Source organism: Lycorma delicatula, chromosome 8, assembly GCF_047948215.1.
Source record: "Lycorma delicatula isolate Av1 chromosome 8, ASM4794821v1, whole genome shotgun sequence".
Classification (NCBI taxonomy): Eukaryota; Metazoa; Arthropoda; class Insecta; order Hemiptera; family Fulgoridae; genus Lycorma; species Lycorma delicatula.
In genome coordinates this window covers 27511944-27537169 of record NC_134462.1, presented here as the reverse complement: position 1 = coordinate 27537169, position 25226 = coordinate 27511944, and the positions used below count along the sequence as shown (strand labels likewise).

The 25226-nt window shown below is 33.2% G+C and overlaps 1 protein-coding gene across 1 annotated transcript in view; it reads right to left on the bottom strand.

The window, feature by feature from the left end:
* LOC142328666 (cytosolic non-specific dipeptidase-like) overlaps window positions 1-13548 on the bottom strand; it is a 50490-nt gene extending 36942 nt beyond the window's left edge. Inside the window, exon 1 of the mRNA XM_075372569.1 lies at window positions 13448-13548. The gene's annotated coding sequence lies outside the window, so the exon portion shown is untranslated. The remainder of the gene's footprint in view (window positions 1-13447) is intronic.
* Between the last annotated feature and the right edge of the window lie 11678 nt (window positions 13549-25226).

The window sequence follows — 25226 nt, the reverse complement described above, 5'->3', positions numbered from 1 at the left end:
ACCTACTCCATAAACAGGAAAAAACATGTTAAGGCAACTGTTTTTTGGGTTATACATGGAATAATTTTCATTGATTTTCTCAAAATGGATGAAAACAATAAATGGTGAATTATGTAACTCTTTTGCAGCATCTCAGCAATGAAATTATAGAAAAATGACCACAAACAGCAAAAAAAAAATTGCTTTTCCATTAAGAACTTAATGCAGCTCAAACTTCAGTCACTGCAATGGCAAAAATCAACAAATTATGGTTCCAACTGCTCCAACACCCTCCATATTCATCTGATATGGAACCCAGTGACTGTCACTTTTCCTAACCTGAAAAAGTGGCTTGGAGGGAAGAAACTTTTGACCAATAATGAAGTTATTACCACTGTAAAATGTTATTTTAAGAAGTTGGATAAATCGATGCACCGAACTTGCATAAGCCCTCTTATGGAACATTGGCAGAGTATATAGACCTTACTGATGACTGTGTTGAAAAATAAAACGAAATGAACCCAGAAAAATTTTGTTTTCTTATCCAGGCCCAGAACCTTTCACTCAACCCTCGTACTAAGAAACACCATTACTGCACAAACAAATATTTAAAATCCATTGGGCATCTGACAAAACATTTTTTAGTTTAGTTAAATACAACCACATCCACAACATTCTGGGAATGTATAATCTCCTAAGAAAAGCCTGACCCTATTCTCAGGTAGAACTGTAGTGTAGGGTGTTCATATAAGATTTTTATAACTTTAATTGCTAATAACAATTTAAAGTTGATTGCAGATGTTATGGGTGGGTTTTATTTAATAGTATTCATAAAAATTCACAGGTGTTTTTGATTATGTATAAGTGTAACATGATGCACCTCATAGTCAAAACAGAAGTTGAGCTTATTTCACTCAATAGTAGCAAAACTGCTTAAAAAAATCTGGCGTGGACACCACATGACTTCCTTGAACACTTATTAAATTACACATACACAGTTTTTGCTGCACTTCATTTAAACTTATTTCATTTGAAAGTGAGGTATGATCCTTCAGTTCTTTAACAAAGTGGACAGTTACACAATTGCTGAAATATTAGTTTCTATTAAGATCAAACATTTATACAATTATTAATTCAACAATCTTACATGAAATATTAGGATAGAGTAAAAGTCCCTTTAATACTTGTTTTACTAGATCAGTATTATTCGTATCTTTGCGAGTTGCTGATTAACAAAAGTTTCAGATCTCTGGTGTCATATAAATAAAAGTTAATAATAATTAAGCTATTCCATTTAGTGAACTCCTGAATACTGGTTACAAATGTTAATTTCGACCTTACGATGTAAAATATTCAATTTTCATTATTGGATTACTTGGTGAATAATAAAAAATGAAAAAGAAACAATACATTCAGGAAAAAAAGATAAAAACAAGAAATATACCTCAAAAAACAGCAAGAAGAAATCTAGTGTTTTATAATCCTAAACTTGTGCTCCATAACTTATTATTATCACTCTACACACGGCACAATATACTGCCCACTTAAGTGAAATGGGTAATTGTTTAATTCCCTCCCCAACCCAACATCACGTTTCCTTACAACTCAATTTTCCCTCTTTTCGAAAAGCCATTATCTTTTATAAAAGCCTTTAACTTATTTAGATAAATCATCAGCCCACCACAAGTTACCATAATTTTTAAAGTTATCGACCATTCTTTGCAGATCTTTACGATCAGACGACAGAAGCACAATATCACCTCATACAGCAACACTCTTCCAATCAACTGGCCAACAAACACACCTCCCTCCGTCCACCTCATCATATGTCATTTAAAAAAAAAAACAAAGAAGAGGTGACAGAAAACAATCCTGTTTTACACCATTAAAAGTTTCAAATGTAGACATTAAAGCCTCAAAGCATACCTGCAATTTTGTATGCTTATAAAATTCTTTCAAAACAATAATATATTTACAAGAAAATCCCAAGTCACATAATTTATAAATAAAAAAGCCTTTCTGTTAACTTTATTAAAAGTCACCTGACCTGTACATTAACACAGTATACAGCTTAGCCCCGTCTTTATCAGTTATAAATTTATAATGCTAATCAAATTGAAAATACTATCAACTGTAAAATACCCCTTATGAAATCCCGCTTCCTCACTTAATAATCGATTATTGTGCACCCAATTATCTAATTGATTTAATAAGATTTCTATAAACAATTTAGCTAATACATTCATAAAACTTACTGTCCTATAATTTCCCACATACAATACATTCCTGGAAAAATAACTGACCTTTTAAAAGAGTTTTGTATTGATCCATGATCAAATAGATGATTAAAATACTTTGTAATTAATTCTACACATTCTACTGGGGCTTGTTTAAAAAATCCATATGGGATTCTATCATCCCATGGCACCTTATTAATTTTTGCTTTTTGTTAATATTACTTTTATCTTGTTCAAAGAGATTTTACAATCTAACGAGCCGTAGCAATAGTATAGCATTGCAAAGCTTATCAGATCACAGGTCCCACCAACATTACAGAGTTTCTGGAAATGCACCACCAAAGTCCTGAGGCTTTATTTGTGGGTCGCACTTAAAACTTTTTTATTTAAATTTTCTTACGCTGTCCCAGAAATCTCCAACATCTCTTATTACCCTAGATAATTTTATCATAATATTCTAATTTTTTATGCGAGCATAAAGACTTACAGTATAATTTTTAATAGCACATAAATATTCCTCTCGCACCCCATTCAAATTATTTTTTTTATACAAATTAAATAATTTAAACACTCTTGACCTCACTGCACCACATTCTTTATCAAACCAATCTTGCTTAGGAATACACGCAGACTTTTTTATTTTATCTTTACTCTTATAACCTGTCAAATCACAGACTAAACTCTGTAACAAAGAAACAGCTTCGTTAATTTCCTGAGGGCGTTCTACCACAAGTAATAATCTATTATGTAACTCTGCCTGATAACTAGATTTTTACCCTCATCCCATCTTAGACTGTGCGGTAAAGTTTACCTGGGAGGTAAAGTTTCACTTATTTCTTTATCCACCGACAAGTTTAATTCCAATTCTAACAGCATATGATCCAAAAAGAAATGCAATCACACTCTAAATTACTTAAATAATTTAAAAATATCAAATGCCACACAACAATAAACTATTACAGATGAGCCCCGGGACCCTACATAAGAGTACTCCCCTTTCTCACCTCCAGCTAGACGCCCATTAATTAGAACTAGACTATTGTCATCAAACAATTCCAGTAAATGTTTCCTTCTACAATTAAGTACCCTATCCTTCAACAATCTTAATTCAGACACATAACTGTCCACAATTTTCCAGGTAGATGCTGATCATTAGCCGTTCTCCCATTCAGGTCTCCAACCAAAATAAATTTCTTATCACGACCATATTTGTCAAAAAACAAACATAACCTTAAAAAATCAAGTTCCCATTCATTGTCATTTCCCCCACATAAAGACACACACAATAAAATAAATATTATCACCTACACATTATTTTATTACTTTCCTACCCCAATTTTAATAGATTCCAAAAACAATTTTAGCACAGTTTTATACCCTATTACAATTCCCCCCTCCCTTTTCTCTACCAAAAACATAATGGCATACCACTGGCTACCAGCATAATACTTATTCTTTAAAATATACTTTTGTTCAACTGTCCTATCTTTATTAAAAATTTCCATTAGACAAAAAATATTAAATTATTTTACATAATTAAAAAAGCAGAACCCTTACCTCGCAGAAAGGCAGCTTATAACACAAGATACCAAGGAAACACATCTGGCAAGTGATCCTTCCTCAACTGCTGTAATCTTCCTTCTGGTTAGCCATCCTCATCCCCAGGTAGGTTAAGTCTTACTTCAACATCCTTGACAATACTTGAAGACCATCTTCACCAACGGCCATCAATTTTTCATCTTTTCCTCCACCATGAGCTTTTCTTGAACCACCAAAATGTTCCTATCCGTCGTGATCCTTTTAATTTCTTTTTTTATCTCAAAAAGTCAAGCACATGTTTTTCTAGTGTCCATAAAAAATCACGAAAAAAATATTCATTCCCTTAAAGACACGGGCATTTTATAAAACACAGTGTATGTCTTTATCTTTAAATACATTAGTAATAACTAGAGCTACTTTTTTATTTTTCCCCAGAGGATAATATCATTTTTTTCGGTTTCTCATTTTTTCACTTTTTTGTAATTTTTTGAAAATTTTATGCAATCCAGGGAGCCAAGTGATCTACCATGCTTTCCAGTCACAGTCGGCGGAAAAAACTGCTTAATGTTTGAATTCGACATAAAAACGTAGAGTTTTTGTATAAAATGTTAACAGTATAACAAAATTAAAATTAACTATTAAAATATTAATACACAATTAAAATGATATAGCACAATACCACACAACAATATGCTTGCCACAACAAGCAACTACTTATCAGAACACAGCAAAAGAAACAGACAACCTTTCCACTCAACTTTCCCTCTTTATTAATAATATATTATTCCTGTTTTAATATTTCCTTTTAGACAGATATAAAATTTCAAATATGAAGTATAATGAAATTATTCCTGTTTTAAACAGATATAAAATATAAAATAATTAAAATTTCCAAGAAATTACTGAAAAGGAATAAATTTTAAAAAGTGAAACTTTAAAACCAGCCTCGTATAAATCTTTCAAGTAAATAATCAAGCTATGTTATTTTAAAACCAATCTTTATATTTTACTCTAAGAGATACAACACAGTCCAAGTAAAAAAGCCATACAGTTATTTAAAAAGATAAGTAGTGATAAACAGAAAAAAAATCACAATTCTTATTTACTATTATGAACAGCCAAAACTAAATAAATATGTTAAGAGATAATAATATTAAAACTGTGGAATAGAGCGGGTGAAATAAATATAAGTTTATATAAATATAAAAGTTTGTACAACATTCTTATCATAAAATATAGCATCAATTGTAAAGACAAAAAAATTAATAATAATAATAATCAAAAGCAGCATTACATCAGTTCAAAGACTATAAGCACTGAGAAAATGTATTTGTAATCAAACACTTATTAAAATTATAATAAAAATTATCTCAGAAAAATATGAAGTTAAAGAATATTTATTCAAGTAAGAAGAAAAATCTTTCAATAAATTTAATTTTGCAATATAAGCTTCAATGTATGATCAACAGACCATACAAATATGAGTTATCTCGAAAATAACTGTTTCTTTACAAAAAAACAATTACTAATACTGTAATATTTTTTATTAAGTACAACTTATTAAATACGAAGTTACAACTTTTCCTACTTACACAACACACCAACCAAATCAGAGCACAAATTGTAGTTTTAAACAAACTTTTGAATTCAATCATTATAAATTTCAACACATTATTTTTGACATCACCATCAGTGAAGTTGTGTTACAAAAATGGAACATCGGAATTTAGAGCAACGTTGTGCAATCAAGTTTTGTGTTAAACTTGAGGAATCCGCGAGTGTGACCTTTGAAAAGTTGAAACAGGCATATGGGGAACATTGCTTATCAAGAGCACAAGTTTTCCGCTAGCACAAATCATTTTTGGAAGGTTGACAACACGCTGAAGATCAACCTCGCTCAGGGAGACCTTTAACTCCAAAATCTGATGAAAACGTTGAGCATGTGAGGGTTCTTGTGAGATCAGTCCGTCATTTAACAATGATGAGTGAACAGTTAAATTTAAACACTTTCACCGTACATCAAATTTTGACAGATGATTTGGACATGCAAAAGGTTTGTGTGAAATTGGTGACAAAAAACCTCACAACGGAACAGAAGTACAATCGAAGAAACATGTGCGTTGATCTTCTTGAAAAGATTGACAATGACCAAGAATTCTTCAATCATGTGATCACAGGTGATGAATCCTGGATATTTGAGTACAATCCTGAAACAAAGTTGCAAAGCAAAGAGTGGCACACTCCGTCATCTCCTCCGAAAAAATGACAAATGAGCAAATCAAAGATCAAAACCATGCTGATTTGCTTTTTTGATAGTAGGGGTATCATGCATAAAGAATTTGTTCCTCCACAACAAACTGTCAACCAAGTATTTTACAAAGTTGTCCTTGAAAGGCTCAGGAAAAGAGTGATTCGCATGATACCAGACATTGCAGACAAGTGGATGCTTCGTCATGACAATGCCCTGTGTCACACGGCCATTTCCATCATGGAATTTTTGACCTCAAAACACATTCCTACGGCTCCTCAACCCCCCCCCCCTATTCTTCTGATTTGAGTCATTGTGACTTTTTCCTTTTCCTGAAATTGAAACATGTCTTAAAAGGACGTCATTTTGGATATTGGAGAACATTGAAAAGACTGTGACCGACCAGTTAAAACCCTACCAGTTGAAGCCTTCCAGCGCTGCTGCCAGGAGTGATAACAATGACTCCGCCGGTGTATAGCTGCCCAAGAGAACTACTTTGAAGGAGATAATATTGTTGTTATCCCCAGAAAAAAATAAAAACTTTGGTAAGTAAAAAGTCAGTCTCATTACTTTTCTGACATACCTTGTATGTGCCAACTCTCACTAAACTGCTGTCCTAAGATTACACCCACTCGTGGCACAATAACTTAAAACATAATTTTACTTTCCAAATAACTATCATATTGTGATCAAAGATCCCAGCAAATATTATTAAAAGATAAAAACAACTGCCAGGTAAATTAGACGTTAAGACTGAACAAATATGTTAATAGTATAGAAAATTTCAGTTAAAAGATATCAAAATACTTCTGAAGATCTTTTGAAAATTATTTTTGCTTGTTTAATGCCATAACCAAGATTCATGCGACCTAACAAGAAAATCCCTTCAGAAAATGGTTAAGCCATTCCCCAGAACGACAAGCATCATACACCAAGCGTACTAGAAAATACGAGGGAAGTAATTTTCTTTTGTCTTTTTCACAAAGTTGTATATAATTCTGCACTAAAGCAAGTCAAATTCACTTAAAAGGTATTTAATCATGTAATTATTATCTTCAATCTGAATGTATATTAAACATCATACTCTTAGAGAAAGCAACTCTTGATTGGCCTCTTGCACTTCAAATGCTTTACATATTTCACAGCCACAAGAAAATCTGGAGCAAATAATATAAAGTGCTGCACCCCTTCTGTTAAGAAACACTTCATTAATTAAGACACATGTTTCTTGTGAATAGCCTCTTTTCATACTATATAAATAAACTTGGTATAACATAACTTTAACACATTACATGCTTGTCTTTTTTCAACTCCTTGGCTACAGAAGCTGAGGTAATATTTTTATATTTTATAAATCTATAATTTAATATTTGCTATTTTTATTTATATTCATACTTAAATGAACAACACCACAGTTTTAACAAGGACACAACTAGCATGCTTATCACCAGACAGGCGCTACATCACAAGTCAACTTGAGACTGGCTGGTTCCACAAGCAGGTGGCACATCAGGAGCAATGGAATCGATCAGTCACAAAAGCAATAAATATGTTAAAAAACTGACTTCAAAAGCTAGAAAAAGTAAAGAATAATATGATTCAATTCATACCTCAAACAATCATTATAAACCTCTAGAGCCACCGTTAGGTATTACTTCAGAGGATGAGATGAATGATTTGTAGCTTGTGAAAATGCCATGCCTGACCAGGATTCGAACCTGGGACCTCCGGATGAAAGGCCGAGACGCTACCACTTGCACCACGGAGGCCAGCAAACCTCATTGAAGGATTTGAAAAGTACCTTAAAAATATGCCAATTGCACAATGGGCAGACTAAAGAAACTTATTTGAAATGAGCTTAAATTTGGTTAAAGTTCCTATAATTTATCATAAATACAGTCACTTAAAAACAACCTTATTATTTCCACACACTATGCATAACATTTCACAATTTACAAATTCACACTTTTGGAATGTTACTAAATAAAACGGAAGTTAAAATTCACATCATCATCCAGGACTAATAATAAATAAGTGATATAAAAACAGTAAAATGATAATAAATAAGTGAAGCAAACATATGAAAATAATGAATAAATAAAATCAGTAATGATTAAATAGAGGATTCTTAAAATTCAGTGTTTAACTACTTAATTGGAATTTTAAAGCTCACCTTTAGAGGAATATTTTTTGTTAATTAGAAATTTTTTCAATTAATTTAATTTTAAGCTACTCATAATCTTTAACAGTAATACAATTTATCAACAAAAACTTCAAGAATTGCATTAAGTACCTTCTCATAGGTCAAAATATTTGTGTAACAAAAATGATTGCAAAAATGTGTAACAAAAAAATATTCATTCTCTAGTCTGGAATGATAGAAACTGACATTGTTACTTTTAAGAAACAACAAAAAAAATAATAAAATTTGCAACAGATTTGCATTTCTTATAAACTAATTCTGGGCAATTACTTGATGAGCTTTAATTTTGGTACTTTTTTGTTTTATGTCCCCAACTTTTTTGAACATTTTTATATAAAAATTACTTAATATAGTATGTTTTATAATAACAATGGTCAACATAAAATTAACTGAAAAGAGAGTAGGTGTTCTATGTAGTATTTTATATGCTAAATCTGAATATGTATTCCAAAACAACCCATCACGTAACGTTCTTAACTTACAAGCACTTAAATTAATTTGTTCTATCATTTGTGGAACAAACAATACAAATAAGTCAGTATATGTGTATGTTTGCTTATTTACATCTGATTTATATTGTGATGCATGCTGTGGACCTATATTTGATATGTAATAGTCAAATGATATCATTTCATGTCAAGCCAGACATGAATAGAAATGTAATTCAACGTGATGAAATTTTCTTCAGTATGAGTTCAGCTCTTGTTATGACTTGCTGTGTTGTTTAGTTGTGTTAGTGGTTTTAACATACACATATTATAAAGATTGTTTCATAAGTGATGCCATAAATTTAATGAAAGATTTTTATGGCAGAACAACTTTTGGTATTATTTTATAGAATATCAAGATTTTTAAGTTGTGCGTTCTTGTATGCATGCATGTATGTTTCGCACTGTGTTTTATTGCAGTCCATGCTGAAAAAATTTTATGAATTATTTTAAGTAATTAAGTATTTATAATTTAAAATTTAATTATTTTTATAATTAAGTAGGTATTTCTGTAATATTTCAGTTTACTTTCATTCATTAAAACATTTTTAATTTTACAATGAAGAAAAATTGGGTTTGTAAAAATTCTCCAAATACTTTTTATGTTTGTGGAAAATTCACTACAAAAATGTCAATGAAAACCAGCATCAAATCTGCTGAAAACTACTTACACACATTATTTTGACTGTCCATTGCAAGACAAAGGTAAATCCTGAGCTCTACATGTAGCATGCATTAATTGCTATATTAAACTAACCCAGCTGTTGAAAGGAAAAAAGAGTGTTTGTCTTTTGGCATACCTATGATTTGGCGAAAGGCTACTAACTAACCATTATGCCAGACAGGTGGGCATTATGCCCGGGCTAACCATGTCAGCCCAGAGCCAATTCAGGAGTTCTAAATTACAAAAGATAGAATAATAGTAACTAAGGTAATTAAAGTACACACACCCTTGAGGACGAAAAATTCATAACTTATTTCTTTGCCATGGTGGCAGAAACATAATAATTAAGTAAAAGGACTAATATTTGTTTTCTTTAATGAATATCTTTAATTTACAACTTCACCCTTCTTGGGGAAGAAGTAATGAATATTTTTAATATCTTAACCTTAGAGGGAGCTATGGCTTTGGTCGATGGCTTAAAACTTTCCCTGGGACAACATGAGTACATCTAGCAAATTTGAAAGTAATCTGTTGGTTGGCTCTCGCGTGATGCGAGACATTTGAAGGTATACAATATTATTCAACAAATAAACAGACAAACTTAATATATTTATATACATTTCAGAATAACCGTGATCTATTTTCTGTTTAGCCAATGGAACCACCCTAAGGTATTACTTCAGAGGATGAATAAGGATGATATGTATGAATGTAAATGAAGTGTAGTCTTCTATACTATCCAGTCGACCATTACTCATATGTGTAGTTAACTGAAACCCAACCACCAAAGAACACTGGTATCCACAATCTAATATTCAAATACATATAAAAGAAACTGCCTTTACTATTCTTCTTGGTCACCAGTGTGGTTTTGCAAAATATGTGTTTCTTGTTTTTTGTGGGGTAGTCGGGCTACTGATAAACACTACACAGTTACAGATTGGCCAAAAAGAAATCAGTTTACCCCAGGAAGGGAAAATGTTGTCAATATTCCCCTTGTCAAAGCAGGTCATACTATTTTACCAGCTCTACACATAAAGCTACGCCTGATGAAGAATTCTGTAAAAGCATTAGATAAAGATGGAGACGGCTTTAAATATTTAGCTTTTTTCACAATTAAGTGAAGCCAAACTAAAAGAGATTATATCCATCGGACCACAAATAAGAGAATTATTTAGTGAAAATATATCTGACAGGAAACTGAATTCTAAGGAACTAGCATCATGCAAGACATTCAAAGATGTCGTTACTAGTTTTCTTGGAAACAAGAAATCTGAAAACCATGATCAGCTTATAAATGAACTCTTCTCAGTGAACTACAAAAATTTAGGCTGCAGAATGTCGGTGAAAGTTCATTTTTTACATTCTCATTTGGACTTTTTTCCTTTAAACTCAGGTGACATCAGCAAAGAAAAAGGATTAAGGTTCCATAAACATATATTGCAGATGTAAACGTAAATGCAAATTTAATTGTAATTATTACTATTACTTTTGTATTCTATTATTTACAAAATTTCTCAATATTTTAAAGTGATAACTAAAAAAAAAATGCGAGGATGAAGAAACACTGATTTCATTTTAAGATTCAACATAAAAAATACTTTCTAATTCCCCTACTTTTACCTCAGTTCCATTTTTTTTTTTTGTTGTTGGCCTGTATAATCCACGAATAAAACATTAGAGATATAAATACCTTAGTAAACCAATAACTTAATAAAAAAAATCCTAATAATACATTAGAGAAAACACACTAACATGCTGTTTTACACTGGTCATTTTAAACATTCTCCATATTAACATATTTTACATAAAAATGTAAGCATTATTGCTTATAATTATAATCGAACCAATTTCAGCCTATGCTCGCTTGATTAATTAACAGTAATGTTTTGACTATTTAAATAATAAATAATTATTGAATTTATTATTTAAATAATGAAAATATTATGTTATCAAGGTTAGAGAGTGAAGTGAGCGTAGGTCAAGATTGGTTATATTACATTTATAATTTCTCTGCAATTACTTACTGATTTGAAAGAATTCTGCCTCTATTGTACTTTCTTTTTGAAAAAATTAGGACTTGTCTATTTCTACCATCATTCCTACACATTTTCCAATTCATTATTGCTTCACTTGACATTAAACTATGCTTGCTTCACTCGCTACCCTTGACTACTATGTTAATGTGTTTCAAATGATCGGTATATTTATACCGATCATTTGAAACATATTTACGTTAGTGTGTTTTCTCTAATGTTTTATTCATTATTACAAAGCCTGCATATTAAGAAATCTTTATGTGAAAAAATGCAAAAAAAAAATGGGGAGGCGTAACATGAAAAAGTACCTTAATTTTGTTCATACTTTAATACACCATAATAGATATGTTTAAGATCAAGAAAATGTAAGATCTAAATGTCAGAAAGCAGGTTTGGACAGTGGGTGACCTGTGCAAGGTCAAAGTTCGTTCTGCATTATCAGTACTCTAATCAATTAGCTATCAGTTTTGTGAGTTATTAAGACCTGTTCCGATACTAATAAGTGATCTATGGAGAGAGGTTAGGGATAAAATTAGAGTTAAGCTTAAATTTTTGTGGACAGGATAGAGATAAATTACTAATGCATGGCAATACGTAAAACCATCTCATAAGTCACTTGGCTGAATTTATGTCTAAATGAAAATTCAAACATAAACTTCTTTCTCTGTCTCTTCAGAGAGACTGCAGCACATGTTCCATGCTATTAGTCAAGTGTACAAGAAATCACCTTAAGAAGAGGTGATTTCTATGATGTCTATTGAGGTTAATTTATGGTTTACTCTTGTCTTCACAAAACACTAACCTTAACCCTAGCCACTCTTCACAGAAGGCAGATTAGCCTAACTCACAACACTGCTAATTGACTACATTACTGATAACACGGCAAGGACTTTGACCATGCACTGGCCACCACTCTCTAAACCTGATTTCCAACATTTACATCTTGTGTTTTCTTGATCATAAGTACATTTACTATAGTATATAGAAGTATAAAAAAAGTGTTAATTGATAAATTGCTCAGAATTACCAAATATAGTTGTATGAAGATATAATGATTATTTATTTACCATAACAGTCTACAAGATTTATATTTAAGACAACAAACAATCTTAAAACCATTTTTATACTTTGAACAACTCTCTTAACATTCTGAAGGGGCTAGAAGATAACGTAGCATATTTCAGATAGAATACACACAGGCAAAGCAAATTTGTACAATTCTGCTACAAAATCAAACTGAAATTAATCTATTAAGTTCAGTTGACTTGAATTTATTATCTAAACAAAATATCAAATTTTTCACACTAAACTTTGTATTAAATATATAAACAAAACATATCAAAAATAATATTTAAATAACTTTTTTATCTTGAAGTGACCATGAGTTAATGCCAGATTATGCAACAGACTTAAATAATCCTCAAAAGTAAAATTCTTGACCGTAACAAAATTATAATCAATATTTTAGGTGAGCAAAACCATCCAACGCATGCTTTTTGTTTTTGCTGTGTAAATTCCTGAAGCAAATCTAATTACAATTAATTCAAAACTGCTACCAAATGACTTTGACAATCAGGATGTCCAATGGATTTCGGATCGATAACTTAGTTAAAAAGGAAATAAATTTTACATTGTTTGTACAAAATCATTGCTCCTGGTTGTAATCTTAGTTTCTATTTTTATACAAACGTCAAACGCTTATCAGTTCACCTTAAACTCGACGAACTATTATCACATTATCGACATCTCACTTGTTCTAGCCTGAAGACTGAATCTGTTATTAAAACGTTTTACTATGGATGTAACGATAACATCAGCATGGAAAAACAATTTAAAAATTATATGTGCTTTTATATTAAATATATATATATTTCCAGTTATTCATATTTTTAGCTCAAATCATGCAGTTATTGAACAAAATAACTTGACTCTATGTTAATAAAACAATATGTACACAATATATTCTAAAAATAACATAAGAAATTACTCCGAATACAAAACCACTGAATCCCAAAACTAAATATAATTAAGTAACAAAAAATATACCAACCAAGTTCAATCACGTCAACAGCTATCAGATACACTACATACGAACCTTTGCCATCCTTAAACAGGCACCGGCAAAAATCCCAACTAACAAAATTGAAAAAGGATATCATTCATCAGATCAAATATTAAGGTTGAACGCTCCTACCGGATAAGAGCTACACTTCAAAACAACAGCTAACCCCAGTAAATTATTATTGAATCATTTTAAAACAAGAACTATACTTTTTAACAAGAATCTCATTGTACAGCAAATAATTTAATATGTTTCATAAGTTGCTGTTTTCTTTTATCTATTAAATTCATTCTTTTCTTTTTTTAATTTAAATGTTGATACAATAATTTTATTAAATTAATTAATATTTTATTCCGATCGGTAGATAACAATGCATTATATAGAATAGTTAGAGGTATTGAGCAATATTCTAATTATTACTTTAATTAAACGTGTATGAGAAAGGATTGCAATGTATTTGACAATGCTTTTAAAGTAGTAAAATGTTTATAAGATTTAGACTATTTATTTAAATACGGAATAGATAAGTGTTTTATAAAAATGAAAAACACGAAAATTAAAAGATCAAGTAATTAAATGAATATGCAGAGATTTCAAATAATGAAGTAAAAGAAAGTTGGGGGATTGTAGCGTTTAAAGTTAAAACCAGAGAATACAAAAACTCATACTTAGGCTTACGTCAAAGTTGAAAAACATAGTATTACATTGAAATCTAAGAAAAAAAGGGAAAATATAAATTTTCTGGAAAATTAATGTACTGTTACAGAGAAAGCAGTAGAGGAAAGATAGCAAGCTGCTGTGGAGGATATAGGAAAAATTTCAGAAGTTCATCGATGTTTCTCGGTTTTTCCGCTTCTCCTTCCACACTTGTCATTTCCATCCTGTGAGCAGAAAAAATTTATTTTTACGTTTTTTATTTCTAGCTTCTTAAACTTTGTGTTTATATTAATAGAGCCAATGTCCATAAGTATTATTCTGTGCCCCAAATACCATTTCTTCTGGCCTATAGATCTTAGTTTACAATTGAGCAAACAGAAAATAAAAATATGTATATTAATATGGTAATACTTTCAGTCTTTGTATAATGTAAACGTATTTGTTTAAAATTGCCAGTTTAATTTGAAAAACTGAAAATTTGGCTAAAATTTAAAGTGCTTGATGCTTGAAAATGTTTGTTTTGAAATGTTGAATGCTTGAGAAATAAATATGCAAAAAGTTTGAAAATCTTTATTTTTGTAACTTTCAATGTAATTATCTGGTCAAAGATATAAACTACACAGATCTAAGCAATGTTTTTCATGTGGAAATTTTGAGTTTATGATATAAAATGTATGTTACAATGTGTCTTTTTATCAGGTAAAAAGAAAAACTAATTTTTATTTAATCCTGTTAGTGAGCACAAAAATTCTGTATATTGCTCAAAAAATTTAAAAGGTTTTACCTCCTTTTAAATTCTTGATGTTAAGTTAATCTTGGTTTGGTGCCAAAAAAAAAGTCCCTATTGAGGAGTAAAGCAAATGGTTGCAGGGACATTTATTAAACTGGGAATGCTCACTGAAACCATCAAGCTGCATGGTTTTAGCATCAATACAAAGTTGGGTTGGAGTAGTAAATTTCAAGATGTGCAGGAGACTCTGATTATCACTAAATATTTATCAAGGAACCTTAGAAAATTTTGCAAAGGTGTTCTTACATTTTATGATGTGACTGTTTGAATCGTCTTTCCATTTCTGGCTGACTCGTCTTTAAAGATGATTGTCACAACTTCTCTCTCATATTGCTTAACTAGAAATCAAAATGGGAAATTATTTTAAATTCAGAACATTTAACAGAAGTCAATTGTGCCATAATGCTAAAACTTAAAGATCAATGGGTGGTGATATCATGCTATCTTCCACCTCTTGATCAACCACTCCTAATATGAGGAACAAACATTATTGCAGTTATTCTTAACATAAGAATATTTCAAAAATGTAGAACAGACACCTCTGTGAAGTACTTCTTAGTCTGGGTCCTAACCTGATACCAGTTCATCTTGGGAACCCTATCAGTAGCTAACTTGATTCTTGCAAGACACTCAAGATCAACAAAGCACACAAACCTCATTAATATCAAGGTCCTGGACTTCCTTACATAGAAATAGTAAATGATTAACTACCTAGAAGCAGTTCCTTAATTACTTGAAGAAAACTATATCACATGATAGTACACGAGTTTACATGGAAAAATGATTTATTTCTGAAAAATAATGTTGCTTGAAAATATAATATTTTTTTACAATATAATATTTATATATTGATTTAGTGTAAAACAACAGCAGCTAGATGATTTGCAGCTGTTTGTCTTTTGGAAATAGGATAGACAATGCTATCCAAAAGTGCTCTATACACAAAACAAGTACAGTTAGAGCTCTGAGGTAGATAATCCCCACGTCCGGAACACAACATCTACGTTCCACATCCAGGGCAGCAACAGCTGTACCTTCGTACATTACATATAGCTGGCTAACGGGGTTCCGAGTTAATTCCTCGGTTATGCTTTGTTAAGTTTGATCTGGTTCCAACTTCAAGTCACTAAACGGACTGGATTTTTGGCTACCTGCAGGAAATGGAATAACAAACGATTTTGGAAATGGATTCATACTACTCTTAGAGCTGGCGATGTGGCGGCCAGGGTCAATGTTATTGCAGGTGTAACGGAGACCCTTCCGTTGTCCACATGCCCCCTGCGATGGCAAGCATGTAGCAATAGTGCCCATGTATGTCGGTGCATGGGAGCTCTGAAAGCTTCGGTGAGTAGGAGCCTGGAGTCAGTGCAGAGACTGCGCATCCGCTCTCTGCCAGGACATATGCCGGTTCCACCGGAGTACCGGATCGGACCTCCAAGGTTAGTAGCCCTGGAGTGGGGGTGTACCCCGGCGGCTAGCCTTGCTACAGAAGGGATCAATGTTCATGAATATTCCTGAACAAACTAACGTGGCAGAGGGTGCACGTAAACACCCTCGTTTAGAACCGGCCGTTTCGCCTGAGGCGAAACGCCGAAAGAGTACAGAAGCCAGAAGGATTGAGATTGAGGCTAGGAAAAGCTTGCAGAAAGCTTTTTTCAAGAGCAGCATTCCAAAACCTAAGTATTTGGTTATCACTAAGGAAGAAGGTAAAAAAATTAAGGCCCTGTTAAAGAAATAAGAAAAACTTTCACGGGACTTCATGTAGAGACTGTTAATGATATACAGTCTCAGAAGATTCTAGGACTGAAGAAAATTGGAGAACTAGCTGTACGTGTTGATCCCCACGGCACGCTCAACACCTCAAGGGGTGTTGTGGTCTGTCGGGATCTTTTAAATTGTTCGGAGCAAGAGATTGTAGAGGAACTGGCAGCACAAGGAGTAATAGAGTGCCGTCGATTGAACATGAGAAGGAACAGTGAGGTCTTACCCTCAGCTTCTCATGTCCTCACTTTCAACCGGCCTACTTTGCCGGAAAAGATAAGAGCAGGTATTCACCGTTTGGATGTGCGGGCATTTGTCCCACAGCCAATGAGGTGCTTTAAGTGCCAACGCTTTGGCCACACCGCTCTTAGATGCAAAAGATCGCAAATATGCTTGTGCGGTGAAGAGGTGCATGAGGGAGAGCCGTGTAAAGAGCCTCCTACATGTATCAATTGCAAAGGAGCGCATTCTTGTAGATCAAGGAATTGTCCTGTCTACAAAGATGAAGTAGCTGTGCAGGAAGTAAAAACCCTGCAAAAGGTCAGCTACTTCGATGCAAAGAAGATAGTTAACGCCCGTAAGCCTAGAGCAACAACAACCTACGCTCAGGCTGCGGCTGACGCTCCTGTCCCTGCTCCAGTTGCTGTCGGTGAAGGTCAACTCATCAGTAAACTTGCTCCGACCTTGGCTAATATGATCGAAAGAATTATTGACAATAAAATGAAACCTTTCAATAGTAAAGATCCTATAAAGCCAAAGATATTAGTACAGCCTCCTCCCGAAGATAAAACACCGAAAGCTGCTCCTGTTCTGAAGAAAACGGACGCCAAAGCAGAATGCCAAGTCCGACTCAGTGAGATTCTTGATGACAAGGAAAAAGTGATACCTACAGAAACTATTATGGGGGCTCCCAAGCCTCCTGTAACTGAAGTGGCCTCTAAGCCTCAGAGGCCACAAAAAATCACACAGGGGGGGCGAGTGTCCCCCCCTCCCACAGGCGGTGACCGGTGCGACCCCCGTTTGGGGAGCGGCCAGGTTGCCGCCTCTCAATCGGCGCCTGGAACCGGCACCGATCCATGCCCGTCGTCGTCGGCGGCTTCGGTGGTCTCCGATACGGAGACCGGAAGCCTTACAGGCGACGACCTTCTCCGCGAACACGATGCTGTTCGTAGGATGGAGAAGAAAAGGAAAAAAGGATGGCCGAAAGGAAAACCCAGACAATAATTTAATTAAAAATTAGCGAGGTGGAGTAGCTATATTAACATCGACTAGAGCTACCACCGAAGCGGTTGTTCTAAACACAAACCTACAAGCGGTCGCCGTTAGAATGAAGCGTCCGCTCCAGGTCACTGTCTGCAGCATATACTTGCCGTATTTTGATTGGAATAAGGATGACATAGCAAGACTAATTTCCGAGCTTCCCCCACCTGTTTTACTGGTGGGTGACTTTAATGCTCATAATTCTCTTTGGGGATCAGATCGAGTAGATCCCCGTGGAAGAGAACTGGAAGGGTTCCTGATGAATTCTGAACTTATTATTTTAAATGACGGATCAGGAACCTTTTTCAATGCCAGAGATGGATCGACGTCCTGTATAGATCTTGCACTTATAAGCGGATCGATAGCACCGAGGTACAGCTTCCATGTTATAGACGATCTGCATGGAAGCGATCATTTCCCGGTGCAAATTGTAACTGATGTTACAAGAACAATATATCCCATCCCTAAAAGATGGTTATTTGAAAAGGCAGACTGGATGAGCTTCACAGCTAGAACGATACTCCCGGAAACAACTGGAGTTATCGGAGACGATGTCGACGCCATAACAAATGCAATAATTGAGTCGGCATCGAGATATATTCCCAAAACATCTGGGAAACTTACGAAAAAACCCGTTCCATGGTGGAACGATGAAATAAGTGAAGCTATAAAAAGAAAGAAAAGGGCGTATAACGCCTTTAAGAAGCGTCCTAGCATAGAAAATCTTGTTGCCTTTAAGAAATACAGAGCGTATGCAAAACGTCTTATGATAGACTCGAAAAAACGATCCTGGCAGCAATACGTGTCATCCATCGACAAAACTACTACTGCATCAGATGTTTGGAGGAAAGTGAAGGCGATTTGTGGGCGTAATGATTTTGCTCCCATAACTAGCCTTCAAGATGAAGATGAAATAAAAGACACTCCATATGAAATTGCAGAGTTGTTATCCAATCACTTCGAAAAGGCCAGCAGAACGGCCAACTACGAGGAAGGTTTTCGAACCAAAAAAGAAGAACTCGAAGGTCTACTAAATTTTAGAACTGAGTATAATTACTCATATAATGTACCATTTAAAATGGAAGAATTCGTGAAAGCGTTGGAAAAAGCAGGTAACACAGCTGCTGGTCCGGATGAAATCCATTATAATATGATCAGGCAGCTGAATACCACTGCAAAACGCAGATTATTAGAACTTTATAATAAAATATGGCGGGATGGAACGTACCCGCAGCAGTGGAAAAAAGCTCATGTTGTTCCAGTACTAAAGAAAAATAAAAATTTAACAGACCCCCAATAGCTATCGTCCTATTTCTTTGACGTGTGCTATGGGAAAAATGATTAATAATCGACTCGTCTGGGTTTTGGAAAAAGAAAACCTGATATCACCGTATCAAGCAGGTTTTCGGCAATACCATTCTACCACTGATCAAATGATCAGCTTAGAGGACATTATATATAACAGCTTTATTAAAAGGAAACATTGTGTCGGAGTCTTCTTTGATCTTCAGAAGGCTTTCGATATGACCTGGCGTCATGGTATAATGCTCCAGATACATGAATGGGTCATTCGTGGCAATCTGCCTATACTGCTCAGCAACTACATGAATGACCGTACCTTCCAAGTACGTGTCAACAATGAATATTCATGTGAAAGAATCTTGGAAAATGGCATACCGCAGGGTTCGCCATTGAGCGGTACCTTGTTTACCATTGCCATTAATAAATTGATACTAGCCATTCCAGTAGAAATCAGCAAAAGCGTCTATGTTGATGATCTGGCAATTGTGTATGCCAGCAACAAGACTGCTATGGTGAGGTACAAATTGCAACGAGCGATCAATGCTCTAAATGAAGTTGCAAGGAATAACGGATTCCAATTCTCACCAGAGAAAACGTGCTGTGTACACTTTTGTAGGAAGAGAATTCCTCATCAAAGTCCTGCGTTGACAATTGACGATAATCCAATACAATATAAAGATAGCGTAAGATATTTAGGACTAGTATTGGATAAATCCCTTACATGGGGATTACATGTACAGGACTTGAGTGATAGATGCAAAAGAGCCCTAAACATTATAAAATGTTTATCGAATTTAAATTAGGGCTCAGACAAAGAGACATTATTGAGATTGTATAAAGCATTGGTTCAATCTAAACTAGATTACGGATGTATCGTATATTCATGCGCTAGAAAGTCGCACTTAAGAAAGTTAGATGTAGTTCATAATAGCGGAATAAGATATGCAACAGGCGCTTTCCGCACAAGTCCGGCGGCTAGTCTGATGTCTGAAGCTGGAATAATGCCACTACATTATAGAAGAGAGATCCTTTTGTTAAGATATGCAGCAAATGTATGGGCTTTCCCTGCTCATATAAATAATAAATTGTTTATGAATCATCATATGGCTGCAGTATATGAACATCGTGCTACCCATTCCAGACCAACCGGAATTAGGTACCACGAATTAAGAAGAAAATATGAAATTGCTATACCAGAGACACTAGCAATTTCTACTAGAGAAATACCGTCATGGCTCTTGCCAGCGGTAAATACAAGTTTGGATCTCTCTCAAGGAGAAATAAAAAAGAAACCAGCAGTGATCATCCAGCAGGAATTTTTGGCAACCGTCAGTAGTTACGAAGAACATATTAGAATTTATACTGACGGTTCTAAAACCGAACATGGTGTTGGATGCTCGATATATGTAAATGAAGAAGCCCACTTTTGGAGACTGCCAGATGTGGCCAGTGTCTACACGGCAGAACTCACTGCAATTCAGCAAGCTCTTCGCTACACTGAACACTATTGTGAAGAGAGAGTGCTAATATGTTCCGATTCATTAAGTGCACTCGTTGCAATTCGGAACAAGAACATTAAGGATGTCCTAATTGCAAACATCCTGTCCATTTTATACATACTAAAACAACGAGGACAGCGATGCGTATTTGTATGGACTCCAGGGCATGCTGGTATTACAGGTAATGAAATGAAACAGCCTGCGATTACTTGGATGCATTTCCTGTAAGAGTGGCAGATGTTAAAAACCGTCTAACAAACATAGTAAGAAACAAGTGGAACGCTGAATGGAGGAGTTTAAATACAAAATTAAACTCAGTTAAAACTTCTCCTTATAAATGGAAAAGCGACTTTAAGTTGACTCGCCGTGAACAAGTAGCGGTGACCAGACTTAGAATCGGTCACACGCGATTAACAAATTTATATTTGTTAACCGGCGAAGCGAGACCAATGTGCGGTGTTTGTAATAAAACACTGACAATCAAGCATCTAATAGAAGAGTGTACCATATATGAGGACCTCAGAAAGAGGTTCCGTCTTACAAATAATATTAGTGCTGATCTGGATAATGGAAATGAAGAAAATATAGTTGCATTTTTACACACGTGGACTTCTTAAAAGTCTATAAAATGGAAGTTTAAAGCTGTGGTAAAAAATACTCTAAGCGGTAGTTTTATATATACATATAAGGGAGTCTCGAAGCGTGGCACGTATAGTGACGGGAGGTAGCCCTCTTGCCTAGGCCATTTTGGCTCACTTGCATTCAAGAGCAGTGAGTCGGGGTGTGTCCGATGATGGCATGGGGGACCCTCAAGGGTGGATTGAGGGCGCGAGGCTATGGGTGTACGCCGTGCATGCCTATGGCCTGATATAAGAAGGATTCAACTGCCACGGCACCCTGGCACGACTGATATACTGCTCAACGGCGGTTCTGGTCGCCCCGAGGGTGCTTAAACAAACTATAAATGAGACTTCGTAGAAGAAAGAAAGATATGGTATTGATAAGTTTAATTTTAATTTTAATTTCATGGTTTTTTGAGAACCTATCTCAAATTTTAATATTGGGGCCCTTTACACCCCGTAAGTGTTTGTGATTGTCCTTGTCTTTTATGTTTTAATGTTTATTGTGAAGTTTGTGTTTTTTTAAAAATAAAATGTAAGGGCCCTTTACACCCTTACATATGACGATCCTGATGGAGATAATAATTTCTTTTAAAGAATGTGAAGAGGGCTAATGACCTTAGCAGTCGATGCCCGTAAAAATTCAGTTAAAAAAAAAAAAAAAGTACAGTTAGCGAAATATCAAAATAAAGACAGCAGCCGCAGAGTGCACATTTAGTCTTCTGTATTGGTGAGACAGCTAAACTGTAATTTAGTTAAAATATTGAGAGTATACTATTATGAAGAATTATTTATTTCCTCATGGAAAAACAATCTAATACCTATTATACTGTTCTAAAGATGGTGAACTTTTGGCAAATAAAAATTTGGCAAATCTGACCACAATTTGAATACAAACCTTCTAGATGAAATGCAGATGTACTATCATTTCACTATTGAGGTTGGCAATAATAGAAGAATTAAATTGAACCAAAGAGTGAATAAATGATTGGCAACAAAAAACATATAAACTAAATGATGATCAACTCCAACTTAGGGAAAATATTGTCCGACAATATCAGAGGAGTAATGAACTAAAAGATAAGAATTTTTTGCAGTTTATTAAAGATCAGGGATATATGCCTCAGTGTATATCTTATTCTTGTGAGGGTCTATTTTTCAGTCACTCTGTAGTTAACTTTGATGTAGATAAATTAAAACAGAAATGCCAGAATAATTAAATAAAATTAAACTAGAAAATCCAAAAATAATATGATTCTAAATTATAATTTTCAATTAATATTAAATCTATTACATATACACATCAAATCTATTTCATACACACATATTTGGTTTCACCAAATCTATTACATATTCACATATGTAATAAGTAATAATGCCTATTAAATTACATACACACATTTTTATAAGTACATAAAATTTTATTTCACTAATAACTTCTGATTTTTTTCATATTTTTTTTTTATTGTTATTATTGAATTATTTATTGTATTTTTTTTGCAGTCACAGGTTATTAATTTATTAATTAATCAATATATATAAATAAAAAAAAAAAGGAGATTAAGTCTGATTGGAATTGATGTACCTTCCCTTGTAAGAAAAAATAAATATCATTAATTAAAATTTAATTTGCCTCTGGAACCAATGTAAATAAGTATTATATCGTTGAAAAGCTCTCAATGAGGGTTTATTACTACAGTTAAGAAGAAGTCCAAAATCCAATTTTTTTTGGATTTTGGGCTTTTTTGGGGACACTTTTGGTTCAGTCAATTACAATCAAAAGAAGAGGTCCACATTTTGATGTTACAACAGTCCTACATCCAAGATTTCAACATACTATGGCTAATTGTTTTTGAGTTATGTGAGATAAGTACATACACATACAGATTTTTACAGATGTCATGCTTAAACTAGTCAAAATGAATTCAGGGATGATTAAAATGTATAATTCCATTGAAATCTGAAAAAAACTAAATATTTTGTAATCAGAATACTTCCTTACTTCGTACAAGGAAGTAAAAATGAAGAAAAGATTTGTATCAAATTCTTTTTCTAAATAGAAAAATGGGATATACTACGGAAATATTAAGAAGCCAAAAATTAGATTGGAAAGATAGAGGAAAGTGAAAACAGATTGTAACGCTTTGAAGAAACAGGAGAAGAATAAATGAACAGACAAAGTAAGAAATGAAGAAGTAATGAAGAGAATTAATGAGATTTGAAACTTAATCAGAATAGGGAATCTAATTGGCTGGGATATTTAATGACAGGAAAAGAATAGATTAAATCAGTATAAGAAGCACAAAGATAAGCTGAAAAATAATAATGATTAAAGACTCTGTAAAAGAAGATAAGTTATCAAGATCTTAAAAGTTTAGCTTGAAATAGAGGAGCACGGAAATGCTCATGTTGTAAGGAATCTGCCTTTGGGTAAATAACTATAAGATGATAAATATCTTAATCTACTTTAAGCTATTCTTGTTTCTTGGGAACAAAAATGCAAACATTATGCAAAAAAAATGTTCCTAACAGAGCAAGCTACATTGAAATAAACATGTTAATAAATTTACTTTATCTCAATTCAGATCAATTTTCTATGAACATATTTGAGTGATGTATCTCATTCAAACTCAGTTTCAATATTGTTTAATTACTGTAATGTAGAACTCAAATTCTGCCAAATAGAATTTTTTTACTAAAAATATATTTTATATATATATATATATATATATATTTGGTCACATATTCATTGTTGTATACTGTGAACTTTAGTATTTGAAACTATTGTCTGATGTTATTTTTTGTGTAAATTTTATCGGTAAATAGTGCTCTCAATGATTTCATGCATTACCTAACAATAATCATTACATTCAATTTCTTACACTGGTTTCTTAGATTACATTTTATTAAGTAACTTTTATTTCATTAAATTTTATTCTCATTACAAACATGAATTTAAACTCAAAAAAATGTAAAACAATAAATTGCAATAATTTATAAACAAACTCACTATGTTGGGAAAGCTGTGATTCTTTTATATAATGAGAGTTGCAGTTTGGCTTAGTAGATTGGAAGTGAAAAGAAAAGAATGACAGGAAAATATAATTTTTAGACCATCTAAAAAGAAATGGGGTTACCAGGATATTAAACGATTAGCAGGAAATAAAAGAGAACGGGACTACATGGCAGGTCAACGAGACCTGCTTCAGGGCTGATAACAATTTGTTGAATATGACAGAAACTATTCAAACATTGTTAATTAATTTAACGGTAAATTTTATTCATCTGCTCCTGACACTGTATTGAAAGAGTATTATATCAATGTTCACTAATTATAAGTTTACATTTTCAAATCAACAATAGCGCTACTAGTGGTAGAGCGGATATTTAAAGTTAGGAAATCGAAAAAAAGTCGCTGTTGCTTATCAGAGTACTTGTCATGCTTCTCTGTAGAAAAAATTCCTTTTAGATACCAGATAATAGAAATGAAATTTAATTTTTGCGTTTTATATACATCAATTTTAACATCTTTAGTTTCTGGCAAATAAAATAATTAAAACAAAACCACTCATTGAAAAATATGTTAAATTAATTTCTCATTATGTTGTTAAAAAAATATGATTTATATATAAAATTATTGTAGAGCAAACTTAATGCTTGAATATTTTATTTATTTAAGATAGAAATCATTCTAATATTTCGATCTTGTGTTGAGACCTAAGTTACAACTTTATTTATTGTTTTATTGAAAGTAAAAAATTACTTAAAAAAATAGTAGATGTAAAACTGAAAAATACTTGTAAATACACGAAAACAGATGGATGAACTAGCGCTCGACAAAATAGTTACTGTCGTTTTTCATTTGTTTTTCGGATCAC